The following is a 9,128-nucleotide window of genomic DNA, read 5'->3' on the forward strand; positions in this document are numbered from 1 at the left end:
CTTACAAGTAAACGCCCGAAGCATAAAATACGATACAAAATACAACAGCTTTTACATCGTATAAAACGAACAATTGGGACCAGTGTGAAAGTTATGGTCATTTCTACATTCAGAGCAACCTAGGTTTCACTCTAGGGCGTTGCTCCACGAGATCGAATAGCTAGGGACTTGGAATTCAACGCCAGAAGAATAAAACACAATATCAGTACAACAGTTTTTCCATTGTATAAAATGAATAATTGCAAACATTGTGAAATTAATGGTCTTTCTACGTTCCGGGCAACCTAGGCGTCACTGTAGGGCGTTGCTCCACCACAGCTAATAGCTACGGCCTTAGAAGTCAACGCCAGAAGCGTAAAATACAATATCAATACAACAGCTTTTCCATCGTATAAAATGAATAGTTGCAAACAGTGTGAAAGTTCTGGTCATTTCTACGTTCCGGGCAACCTAGGCTTCACTCCAGGGCGTTGCTCCACCAGATCGAATAGTTAGGGCCTTAGAAGTCAACGCCCGATGCAAAAAATACAAAATAAATAGAACAGTTTTTCAATTGTATAAAACGAATAATAGCAGCCAGTGTGAAAGTGATGGTCATTTCTACGTTCCGGGCAACCTAGGCTTCACTGTAGGGCGCTGTTTCACCAGATCGAAAAGTTAGGGCCTAAGAAGTCAACGCCAGAAGCATAAAATACAATATAAATATAACAGTTTTTCCATCGTATAAAACGAATAATAGCAACCAGTGTGAAAGTTCTGGTCATTTCTACGTTCCGGGCAACCTAGGCTTCACTCTAGGGCGTTGCTCCACCGGATCGAACAGTTAGGGCCTTAGAAGTCAACGCCCGAAGCATAAAATAAAATATAAATATAACAGTTTTTCCATCGTATAAAACGAATAATTGCAGCAAGGATGACAGTTGTGGTTGTTTCTACGTTCCGGGCAACCTAGGTTTCACTCTACGGCGTTGCTCCACCAGATCGAATAGTGAGGGCCTTAGAAGTAAACGCCCGAAGCATAAAATGCGATACAAAATACAACAGCTTTTCCATCGTATAAAACGAACAATTGGGACCAGTGTGAAAGTTATGGTCATTTCTACATTCAGAGCAACCTAGGTTTCGCTCTAGGGCATTGCTCCACGAGATCGAATAGCTAGGGACTTGGATTTCAACGCCAGAAGAATAAAACACAATATAAGTACAACAGTTTTTTCATTGTATAAAATGAATAATTGCAAACATTGTGAAATTAATGGTCTTTCTACGTTCCGGGCAACCTACGCGTCACTGTAGGGCGTTGCTGTACCACAGCTAATAGCTACGGCCTTAGAAGTCAACGCCAGAAGCGTAAAATACAATATCAATACAACAGCTTTTCCATCGTATAAAATGAATAGTTGCAAACAGTGTAAAAGTAATGGTCATTTCTACGTTCCGGGCAACCTAGGTTTCACTCTAGGGCGGTGCTCCACCAGATCGAATAGCAATGGACTTAGAATTCAACGCCAGAATCATAAAATACAATAAAAATACAACAGTTCTTCCATCGTATAGCAGGAATAATTGCAACCAGTGTGAAAGTAATGGTCATTTCTACGTTCTGGGCAACCTACGTTTCACTCTATGGCATTGCTCCACCAGATCGAATAGTTAGGGCCTAAGAAGTCGACGCCAGAGACATAAAATACGATATGAATACAAGAGCTGTTCCATCGTGTAACAGGAATAATTGCAACCAGTTTGAAAGATATGGTCATTTCTACGTTCCGGTCAACCTAGGCTTCAATCTAGGGCGTTGCTCCACCACATCGAATAACTACGGCCTTAGAAGTCAACGCCGGAAGCATAAAATACAATATAGATACAACAGTTTTTCCATTGTATAAAACGCGTAATTGCAACGAGTGTGAAAGTTATGGTCATTTCTGCGTTCCTGGCAACATAGGCTTCACTCTTGGCCGTTGCCCCACCACAGCTAATAGCTACGACCTTAGAAGTCAAAGCCAGAAGCAGAAAATACAATAAAAATGCAACAGTTTTTCCATCGTATAGCATGACTAATTGCAACCAGTGCGAAAGTAATGATCATTTCGACGTTTCGGGCATCCTAGACTTAACTCTGAGGCGTTGCTCCACGAGATCGAATAGTTAGGGACTTAGAAGTCAACGCCAGAAGCTTAAAATACAATAAAGATGCAGCAGTTTTTCCATCGTATAACAGGAATAATTGCAACCAGTGTGAAAGTAATGGTCATTTCTACGTTCCGGGTAACCTAGGTTTCACTCTAGGGCTATGCTCCACCTAATCGAATAGCTAGGGCCTTAGAAGTCAACGCCCGAAGCATAAAATGCAAAATACATAGAACAGTTGTTCCATTGTATAAAACGAATAACTGCAACCAGTGTGAAAGTACTGGTCATTTCTACGTTCGGGGCAACCTAGGCTTCACTCTAGTGCGTTGTTCCACCACATGGAATAGTTTGGGCCTAAGAAGTCAACGCCAGAGTCATAAAATACGATATAAATACAACAGCTTTTCCATCGTATAAAACGAATAATGGTAACCAGTGTGAAAGTTATGGTCACTTCTACGTTCCAGTCAACCTAGGGTACACTCTAGGACGTTGCTCCACCAGATCGAATAGTTAGGGCCTATGAAGTCAACGCCAGAAGCATAAAATACAATAAAGGTGCAACAGTTTTTCCATCGTGTAACATGAATAATTGCAACCAGTGTGATCATTATGGTCATTTCTACATCCCGGGCAACCCAGGCTTCACTCTAGGGCGTTGCTCCACCAGATCGAATAGTTAGGGCCCTAGAAGTCAACGCCCGAAGCATAAAATGCAAAATAAATAGAACAGTTTTTCCACTGTATAAAACGAATAACTGCAACCAGTGTGAAAGTACTGGTCATTTCTACGTTCCGGGTAACCTAGGCTTCGCTCTAGTGCGTTGCTCCACCAGATCGAATACCTAGGGACTTAGAATTCAACGCCAGAAGGATAAAATACAATATAAGAACAACAGTTTTTCCATCGTATAAAATGAATAATTGCAGACATTGTGAAAGTAATGGTCATTTCTACGTACCGGGTAACCTAGGCGTCACTCTAGGGCGTTGCTCCACCGTATCTAGTAGCTACGGCCTTATTAGTCAACGCCAGAAGCACAAAATACAATAAAAGTGCAGCAGTTTTTCCATCGTATAGCATGACTAATTGCAACCAGTGCGAAAGTAATGATCATATCGACATCTCGGGCACCATAGACTTAACTCTGAGGCGCTGCTCCACCAGATCCAAGAGTTAGGGCCTTAGAAGTCAACGCCAGAAGCATAAACTACAAAATAAATACAACAGTCTTTCCATCGTATAAAACGAATAATTGCAACCTGTGTGATGGTTATGGGCATATCTACGTTCCGGGCAACCTAGGCTTCACTGTAGGGCGTTGCTCCACCAAATCGAATAGTTAGGGCCTTAGAAGTCACGCCCGAATCATAAAATACAATATAAGTACAACAGTTTTTCCATCGTATAAAATGAGTGATTGCGAACATTGTGAAAGTAATGGTCATTTCTACGTTCCGGGCAACCTACGCGTCACTCTAGGGCGTTGCTGCTACACACCTGATAGCTACGCCCTTAGAAGTTAACGCCGGAAGAATAAAATACAATATAAGTACAACAGCTTTGCCATGGTATAATATGAATAATTGCAAACAGTGTGAAGGTAATGGTCGTTTCTACGTTCCGGGTAACCTAGGCGTCACTCTGGGGCGTTGCCCCATCATATCTGATAGCGACGGCCTTAGAAGTCAACGCCAGAAGCACAAAATACAATAAAAATGCAGCAGTTTTTCCATCGTATAGCATGACTAATTGCCACCAGTACGAAAGTAATGATCATATCGACATTTCGGGCACACTAGACTTAACTCTGAGGCGCTGCTCCACCAGATCCAAGAGTTAGGGCCTTAGAAGTCAACGCCAGAGGCATAAACTACAAAATAAATACAACAGTCTTTCCATCGTATAAAACGAATAATTGCAACCTGTGTGATGGTTATGGACATATCTACGTACCGGGCAACCTACGCTTCACTGTAGGGCGTCGCTCCACCAAATCGAATAGTTAGGGCCTTAGAAGTCAACGCCCGAATCATAAGATACAATATAAGTACATCAGTTTTTCCATCGTATAAAATGAATGATTGCGAACATTGTGAAAGTAATGGTCATTTCTACGTTCCGGGCAACCTACGCGTCACTCTAGGGCGTTGCTGCTCCACATCTGATAGCTACGCCCTTAGAAGTTAACGCCGGAAGCATAAAATACAATATAAATACAACAGCTTTGCCATGGCATAAAATGAATAATTGCAAACAGTGTGAAGGTAATGGTCGTTTCTACGTTCCGAGCAACCTAGGCTTCACTCTAGGGCGCTGCTCCACCAGATTGAATAGTTAGGGCCTTAGAAGTCAACGCCAGAAGCATAAAATACAGTAAAGATGCAACAGTTTTTCCATCATACAACAGGAATAACTGCAAACAGTGTGAAAGTAGTGGTCATTTCTACGTTCCGGGTAACCTAGGTTTCACTCTAGGTCGTTGCTCCACCAGATCGAATAGCTAGGGCCTTAGAAGTCAACGCCCGAAGCATAAAATGCAAAATAAATAGAACAGTTGTTCCATTGGATAAAACGAATAATTGCAACCAGTGTGAAAGTACTGGTCATTTCTACGTTCCGGGCAACCTAGGCGTCACTCTAGGGCGTTGCTCCACCGTATCTAGTATCTACGGCCTTACTGGTCAACGCCAGAAGCACAAAATACATTAAAAGTGCAGCAGTTTTTCCATCGTATAGCATGACTAATTGCAACCAATGCGAAAGTAATGATCATATCGACATTTCGGGCATCCTAGACTTAACTCTGAGGCGTTGTTTCACCAGATCGAAGAGTTAGGGCCTTAGAAGTCAACGACAGAAGCATAAACTACAAAATAAATACAACAGTCTTTCCATCGTATAAAACGAATAATTGCAACCTGTGTGATGGTTATGGACATATCTACGTTCCGGGCAACCTACGCGTCATACTAGGGCGTTGCTGCACCACGTCTGATTGCTACGGCCTTAGAAGTTAACGCCGGAAGCATAAAATACAATATAAATACAACAGCTTTGCCATCGTATAAAATGAATAATTGCAAACAGTGTGAAGGTAATGGTCATTTCTACGTTCCGGGTAACATAGGTTTCACTCTAGGGCGTTGCTCCACCAGATCGAATAGCTAGGGCCTTAGAAGTCAACGCCAGAAGCATAAAATACAGTAAAGATGCAACAGTTTTTCCATCGTACAACAGGAATAACTGCAAACAGTGTGAAAGTACTGGTCATTTCTGCGTTCCGGGTAACCTAGGTTTCACTCTAGGGCGATGCTCCACCTAATCGAAAAGCTAGGGCCTTAGAAGTCAACGCCCGAAGCATAAAATGCAAAAAAAAATGGAACAGCTGTTCCATTGCATAAAACGAATAACTGCAACCAGTGTGAAAGTACTGGTCATTTCTACGTTCAGGGCAACCTAGGCTTCACTCTAGGGCGTTGCTCCACCAGATCGAATAGTTAGGGCCTTAGAAATCAACGCCCGAAGCATAAAACGCAAAATAAATATAACAGTTTTTGCACTGTATAAAACGAATAACTGCAACCAGTGTGAAAGTACTGGTCATTTCTACGTTCCGGGTAACCTAGGCTTCACTCTAGTGCGTTGCTCCACCAGATCGAATAGCTAGGGACTTAGAATTCAACGCCAGAAGGATAAAATACAATATAAGTACAACAGTTTTTCCATCGTATAAAACGAATAGTTGCAACCAGTGTGAAGGTTATGGTCATTTCTACGTTCCGAGCAACCTAGGCTTCACTCTAAGGTGTTGCTCCACCAGATGGAATTGCTAGGGACTTAGAAGTCAGCGCCCGAAGCATAAAATGCAAAATAAATAGAACAGTTTTTTCATTGTGTAAAACGAATAACTGCATCCAGTGTGAAAGTACTGGTCATTTCTACGTTCCGGGTAACCTGGGCTTCACTCTAGTGCGTTGCTCCACCAGATCGAATAGCTAGGGACTTAGATTTCAACGCCAGAAGGATAAAATACAATATAAGTACAACAGTCTTTCCATCGTATAAAACGTATAATTGCAACCTGTGTGATGGTTATGGACATATCTACGTACCGGGCAACCTAGGCTTCACTGTAGGGCGTTGCTCCACCAAATCGAATAGTTAGGGCCTTAGAAGTCAACGCCCGAATCATAAGATACAATATAAGTACAACAGTTTTTCCATCGTATAAAATGAATGATTGCGAACATTGTGAAAGTAATGGTCATTACTACGTTCCGGGCAACCTACGCGTCACTCTAGGGCGTTGCTGCTCCACATCTGATAGCTACGCCCTTAGAAGTTAACGCCGGAAGCATAAAATACAATATAAATACAACAGCTTTGCCATGGTATAAAATGAATAATTGCAAACAGTGTGAAGGTAATGGTCGTTTCTACGTTCCGAGCAACCTAGGCTTCACTCTAGGGCGTTGCTCCACCAGATCGAATAGTTAGGGCCTTAGAAGTCAACGCCAGAAGCATAAAATACAATAAAGATGCAACAGTTTTTCCATCATACGACAGGAATAACGACAAACAGTGTGAAAGTACTGGTCATTTCTACGTTCCGGGTAACATAGGTTTCACTCTAGGGCGTTGCTCCACCAGATCGAATAGCTAGGGCCTTAGAAGTCAACGCCCGATGCATAAAATACAAAAAAAATAGAACAGTTTTTCCATGTGTAAAACGAATAATTGCAACCAGTGTGAAAGTAATGGTCATTTCTACGTTCCGAGCAAGCTAGGCGTCACTCTAGGGCGTTGCTCCACCAGATCGAATAGCTAGGGACTTAGAATTCATCGCTAAAAGCATAAAATACAATTAAAAATACAACAGTTTTTCCATCGTATAACAGGAATAATTGCAACCAGTGTGAAAGGAATGGTCATTTCTACGTTCCGGGCAACGTAGGTTTCACTCTAGCGAGTTGATCCACTAGAGGGAATAGTTAGGGCCTAAGAAGTCAACGCCAGAAGCATAAAATACAATATAAATACAACAGCTTATCAATCGTATAAAACGAATAATTGCAACCAGTGTGAAAGTTATGGACATTTCTACATTCCGGCCAACCTAGGCTTCACCCTAGGGCGTTACGCCACCAGATCGAATAGTTAGGGCCTTAGAAGTCAACGCCAGAAGCATAAAATACAATAAAGATGCAACAGTGTCTCCATTATTTTACAGGAATAACTGCAACCAGTGTGAATGTACTGGACATTTCTACGTTCCGGGTAACCTAGGCTTCACTCTAGGGCGTTGTTCCACCAGATCGGACAGTTAGGGCCTAAGAAGTCAACGCCAGAAGCATAAAATACAATATAAATATAACAGTTTTTCCATCGTATAAAACGAATGATAGCAACCACTGTGAAAGTTATGGTCATTTCTATGTTCCGGGCAACCTAGGCGTCACTCTAGGGTGTTGCTCCACCGCATCTAATAGATACGGCCTTAGAAGTCAACGCCAGAGGCATAAAATACAATATACATACAACAGCTTTTCCACCGTACAAAATGAATAATACCAAACAGTGTGAAAGTAATTGTCATTTCTACGTTCCGGGCAACCTAGGCATCACTCTAGGTCGTTGCTCCACCAGATCAAATAGCTAGCGACTTAGAATTAAACGCCAGAAGCATAGAATACAATAAAAATACAACAGTTTTTCCATCGTATAACATGAATAATTGCAACCAGTGTGAATGTAATGGTCATTTCTACGTTCCGGGCAACTTAGGTTTCACTCTAGGGCGTTGCTCCACCAGGTCGAATAGTTAGGGCCTTAGAAGTCGACGCCAGAAGCATAAAATACGATATAAATACAACAGCTTTTACATCGTATAAAACGAATAATTGCAACCAGTGTGAGAATTCTGGTCATTTCCACGTTCCGGGCAACCTAGGCTTCACTCCAGGGTGTTGCTCCACCAGATCGAATAGTTAGGGCCTTAGAAGTCAACGCCAGGAACATAAGATACAATAAAAATACAACAGTCGTTTCATCGTATTAAAGGAATAATTGCAATAAGCGTGAAGGTAATGATCATTTCGGCGTTTCGGGCATCCTAGACTTAACTCTGAGGCATTGCTCCACCAGATCGAATAGTTAGGGCCTAAGAAGTCAACGCCAGAAGCATAAAATACAATATAAATACAACAGCTCTCCCAACGTATAAAAGGAACAATTGCAAACAGTGTGAAAGTAATGGTCATTTCTACGTTCCGGGCAACCTAGGCTTCACCCTAGGGCGTTGCTCCACCAGATCACACAGTTAGGGCCTTAGAAGTCAACGCCCGAAGCATAAAATACAAAATAAATAGAACAGTTTTTCCATTGTATAAAACGAATAATTGCTACCAGTGTAAAAGATATGGTCACTTCTACGTTCCGGGCAACCTAGGCTTCACCCAAGGGCGTTGTTCCACCAGATCGAATAGCTAGGGCCTTAGAAGTCAACGCCAGAGGCATAAAATACAATACAAATACAACAGCTTTTCCATCGTAAAAAACGAATAATTGCAACCAGTGTGAAAGTTATGGTTATTTCTACATTCCGAGCAACCTAGGCTTCACTCTAGGGCGCTGCACCACCTGATCGAATTGTTAGGGCCAAAGAAGTCAACGCCCGAAGCATAAAATACAAAATAAATAGAACAGTTTTTCCATTGTATAAAACGAATAATTGCTACCAGTGTAAAAGTTATGGTCATTTTTACGTTCCGGGCAACCTAGGCTTCACCCTAGGGCACTGTTCCATCAGATCGAATAGATAGGCCCTAAGAAGTGAACGCCAGAAGCATGAAATACAACATAAATACAACAGCTTTTCCATCGTATAAAAGGAATAATCGCAAACAGTGTGAAAGTAATGGTCATTTCTACGTTCCGGGCAACCTAGGCTTCACCCTAGGGCGTTGCTCCACCAGATCAAACAGTTAGG

The sequence above is a fragment of the Calliopsis andreniformis genome, unplaced genomic scaffold (assembly GCF_051401765.1).
Source record: "Calliopsis andreniformis isolate RMS-2024a unplaced genomic scaffold, iyCalAndr_principal scaffold0033, whole genome shotgun sequence".
NCBI lineage: Eukaryota > Metazoa > Arthropoda > Insecta > Hymenoptera > Andrenidae > Calliopsis > Calliopsis andreniformis.